Here is a 4913-nt window from a genome sequence, read left to right as displayed (position 1 = left end):
CGTGGTTAGTGAGATGATTGCTGAGGCGGGAAAGCCGTTCACAGAAGGTGAATTCATCAAAAAGTGCATATTACAGGCTGCAAGTATCGTCTGTCTGGAAAAGAAAGGTCGGTTTAGGAACATCAGCCTTCCTGCCAACACCGTAGCAGAGCGCATTTCTGACCTGTCAAGTAACATTTATGATCAACTGTGTGAGAAAGCCAAATATTTCAGTGTATACTCAGTCGCTCTTGATGAGACCAAAGACATCAGAGACACCGCCCAGCTCGCAATGTATGTCCGTGGTATCGATGACAATTGTGAAGTGATAGAGGAGTTGCTCACAGTAATCCCAATGCATGGCCAGACCACCGCTCAGGAGATGTTTCACCAGCTGTGTGATGCCATTGAGAATGCCGGTTTGCCACGGAAGAGGTTTGTTGGAATAACAAGCGATGGAGCGCCATCAATGACAGGGAGGACAAATGGACTGGTGGCACTTGTTCAAAACAAACTGGAAGAGGAGGGTGTAGAGGAGGCCATTGCTCTGCACTGCATTATCCATCAGCAGGCCCTTTGCAGCAAATGCCTGAAGTTTGACAATGTGATGTCTGTCGTTGTGAAATGCATCAACCAAATCAGATCCAGGGAAGGTTCTGTGCTTTTCTAGAGGAAATAGAGTCAGAAGATGGGGATGTGCTCTACTTCACCGAGGTACGTTGGCTCAGCAGGGAAACGCCTTGAAGAGATTTTTTGAGTTGAGAGCAGAAGTGAAAGCCTTCATGGAGAAGGATGGGGTGGCTGTTCCTGTGCTAAGTGATCCCAAATGGCTCATGGACTTAGCTTTTCTTGTTGATATCACACATGAGCTTAATGTACTGAACAAGAGTTTACAAGGCCAGGGGCAACTGGTCAGTGCTGCCTATGACAACGTGAGAGCATTCTCCACAAAACTTGTGTCATGGAAAGCCCAGCTCTCTCAGACAAACCTTTGCCATTTCCCAGCATGCAAGGCACTCGTGGATGCAGGCACACCATTCAGTGGTGAGAAGTATGTTGATGCCATTTTGAAGCTACAGGAGGAATTTGATTCCAGATTTGCAGACTTCAAGACGCACAGAGCCACATTTCACATTTTTGCGGACCCCTTCTCCTTTGATGTGCAAGATGCCCCTCCTGTGCTTCAAATGGAGCTCATTGACCTGCAGTGCAACTCTGACCTCAAAGCCAAGTTCAGGGAGGTGAGTGGAAAAGCAGACAAGCTTGGGCCATTTTTGAGAGAATTGACCCCCAGCTTCCCTGAGCTTTCCCGAATGTTCAAGCGGACCATGTGCCTTTTTGGGAGCACATACTTGTGCGAAAAGCTCTTCTCCACCTTGAACTTCAATAAGTCCAAGTACAGGTTCAGACTTACTGATGATCATCTTCAAGCCATACTGAGGGTCTCAACTGCTTCCTCCCTCAAGACAAATGTGGCTCAGCTATGCGAGAGGAAGCGCTGCCGGGTCTCTAGCAGCAAGGAGTAGGCAAGAGAAGCCATGTTCAGAAGAACAGTTCATGTTCTTCAATGTTCCATTCATGTTCAGGACAATTCATGTTCAGAAGAACCCATTGAGGTTAAAGAACTGTTAATAAAGACGTTTAAATCTGAATACAGCAGATATAGAAGACTGAAGAAACCACACATAGTTGCTGACTAGAGAAATCTAATTATTATTATTTTATTTATTACTGATTTATTTACTTATTAATTCTTAATTTGTTTATTTATTTTTTCATCTTATTTTGTGTTAAAAAAAATAAAAATAAAGACATTTGAGAAGATTGGAATTTTTTTTAACAAAGCTTTTCTTGTGGAATACCCGATGCAGCCCAGCCTCACCCAGACTCTGCCTCCAGCGGCCCCCAAGTAAATTAAGTTTGAGACCCCTGATCTACGGGATCCTCAGGTACTCGGTGTCGGGCTCAGGCCTCCGGTGCTCCCCTTCTCCCCTTCTCACCAACTACAACTCAAAAGCTGCTTCTACCTTCATCCAATCCTCACTGACAATTTGTTGTAGAAGTTGTGAAATGAAGAGTTCCAAATAAGAAGTTGTTTTTCTTTTGTTCCATTTGAAGTTGGGACCACAGTGTCCCAGTCGTACTGGACAGACTGGAAAAGGAAAGAAGAAATAATTCCTCCAATGTGTGTTTGTTATTTAAGCTTTCATTTCTACCAGCTCCTCTGAAACCACGATCTCCAGCGGCATCATAGTTGGAACCATTGTTGTTCTACTAGCAGCAGCAGTCGTCCTGTTCCTGTATTTTAAAGGTAAAAAGATGTTCCACCTTCACTTTTTAATTCCTTTCTTCTGTGTTTTTTGTATTAATAAAGTTTTATGTTCTCAGGTCAAAGATCCAGCAGAGATGAAAACACACCGTGAGTAACATCTTATATTAAAATGCACTGCTGCACTGTTTGAACTACAGAATATAAATGAAGATGTTAAAGTAAATTATAGAACCAGAGTTTGTTTGTTGTAGTTTCATGAATAAAAATCAATCAAGTCTTTCTTCTCAGCTGAAATCGGGCTTGAAATCGTTGCCAGGGCGTTAAATCTTTACATTTCTGCACCAAAGACGACATGATTAGTGACAGGAAAGCGTCATGGTTTGGATCCACGTTGATCTTTTTCTTTATCGTGGACTCTCACTCTGGTTTCCTGCGTTAAAGTCCTGTGTTTGTTCCCAACCTCGTCTCTACGCACGACTTCTCTCACTTTGTGCTTCATCACCAGCTTTCTCGACAGCTTGTGACACGAAGGACTGTTTGAATGTATTTGAATTGTATTTGTTTGTGATGCTGAAGTCTGTTTGTAACAGTTGAAGTAAAAAGTTGAATAAAAACAGAACTCCTGAAGTAAAAGGAGCAGTCGGTGTAAATTATACCTACAGTGGATTTACTGATGATTTCCTGTTTAATTAAACCTGTAATAATAATAATAATCATAAAATGCTTCATTAGTTCAACTTTTAACAACATTTTTCCTCAATTTCTTCTTTCTACTTCACAATTTAAATTTCTTTTTTTTTTAAGTTTCTCTTAGATTATCCAAACATTTGTTTTCTGTTAAACCTTTTTATTGTTTGCAGGAACCGAGAAGAAGTTAATCCTCTTCAACCCCCACTGCTGACGGAGCCCCTCCCACTCCTGCTGATGGACAATAAATGGAAAGAAAGCGAGTTGAAGACAAGTCGGGCACTGAAGGATTAAATGATGGATTATTATGTTTCAAAGACATTTTGTCTTCCAGCATCTCAGAACTGAGACAACAAAGACACAACAGACAATATTCAGTTGGAGGCTGAAAAAATAACTGTTTGGAGCCTTTTGACACTTTGCACTGACTGCAAGGATCTGGACTGAATTATGAAACATCTAAAATATAATATTATATAAAATATTATATATAAAATATAAAGGACCAAAAGCTTGACAGGAAACAGCAGGAAAAGAGACGACAAAAGTCACAATTACAGAAGTACTCATTGTAATAACAGGAGGATGCAGGTGATCTGTGAGGTGGGCGTGGCCAACTCAAAACAAAACTACAGATATTGATGCATCAAAAGAGCACAAAAAATATATGAAATACGAGAGAGCTTCTTGAGACACTTTTCTTCTGATTTCTTCAGAACATTTTGAAGAGTTTTGTTCCCTTGTTTGGAACTAAAAAGCCCCGAGTCAGCAGTTACAGCTGCATCTCTCAGGTCCAGTTTTCATGGCGGGGTTGCCAGGTTGGTTCACTGTGACTGTGACTGAGGCTACGGCATCAAACCTGAGGCAACAAGCCGGTGAGCACATCTGGGAACACCTGCTGCAGCTGCAGATGTTGTCCAGAGGTGCTGATGGACTGGTTTACTGTCTGTGGAGTTTTTAGTCTACAGTTTATAATACTTTAATATTTATTTTTACACACGTCAAAATGATTTTGGTCTTTGAATTTTATTAGTTTTTTACAGTTATGTAAAACTTTTGTCACATTCATGAGGAATAAAACGTGCTCAACAAGTGAGATTTGTAACTTTCTGAGTTGTAGGTTTTAATTTGAATCACGTTCATTCAAAATGTTGAAATACTTTGTTTTTGTTCATCAGTGAGTCTCAACTTTTCACATCAAATTTTCTGTGATGCTGCAACACAAAAGTTGAATGTATTAGTTTATTTTTCCCTTTTTTATTTTTACTTTATCTGTAAAAGGAAAGCAGGGAGCTCTGACAGGTGTTTACAGGTTGTGTCCAGCAGAGGGCGCTGAAACCACTAATGGAGAGGACATTTGACAAACACTCAGAGGACATGACGTGATGTTTTATTTCATGATTTGGAGGGACATGAGGGGCGGAGAATATTTCAACGGAGCATTCCTGTTTGTAACAGCGAAAGAAACGACTTCAGAAACAGTAAGTTCAATATTTTACTGTAGATTCAAATAACTTATTGAACAGAAAGAAGATTTTAAAATGAACTAAAGGTTTAACACTACTCAATATCGGCCTATAAATTCAGTTTATAATCTGAAACCAGATCATTTGCTCTGCAGCAGGTTGAGCTCATCTGTCAGGATGTAGAAATAATTTTCTATCAAGTCACGTTGATCATTTTTCTCTAATTTCAAAGTAGCAACGAATACTAAAGATGAAATAAACCTCTGATGGAGAAATGCAGAGTTTAGGTGACAGTATTTGTTTCCATCCGGAACAATACATACGACAGACATTATAAGGTTTCTATTTCACCCAAAGGGGTTCATCATATCCTCCACTAACCATTACTGAGAACCAGTGAGACATCACAGATAACTAGAATCTGAAAGTCACAGCCAATATTCAAAGACACCACATGTCAGCGCGTTCGTTCATTTGCGAAGAGAATCCAGGAGAATTATTATTTCTCA

At 40.3% G+C, this 4913-nt stretch overlaps 1 long non-coding RNA gene across 1 annotated transcript; it reads left to right on the top strand.

Annotated features, from left to right (window-relative positions):
- Positions 1-1947: 1947 nt before the first annotated feature.
- On the top strand, positions 1948-4036 carry LOC138193899 (uncharacterized). The gene is made up of 3 exons (XR_011177889.1): positions 1948-2290; positions 2368-2398; positions 3112-4036. It is a non-coding gene; the product is annotated as an uncharacterized lncRNA (long non-coding RNA).
- Positions 4037-4913: the final 877 nt, after the last annotated feature.

This window comes from Embiotoca jacksoni, unplaced genomic scaffold, assembly GCF_022577435.1.
Source record: "Embiotoca jacksoni isolate LCO1_2020_lvr unplaced genomic scaffold, fEmbJac1.0.p SCAF_98, whole genome shotgun sequence".
Taxonomy (NCBI): Eukaryota; Metazoa; Chordata; class Actinopteri; family Embiotocidae; genus Embiotoca; species Embiotoca jacksoni.
The sequence above is the reverse complement of the archived record's forward strand: the minus strand, read 5'-3'. Positions and strand labels throughout refer to the sequence as shown.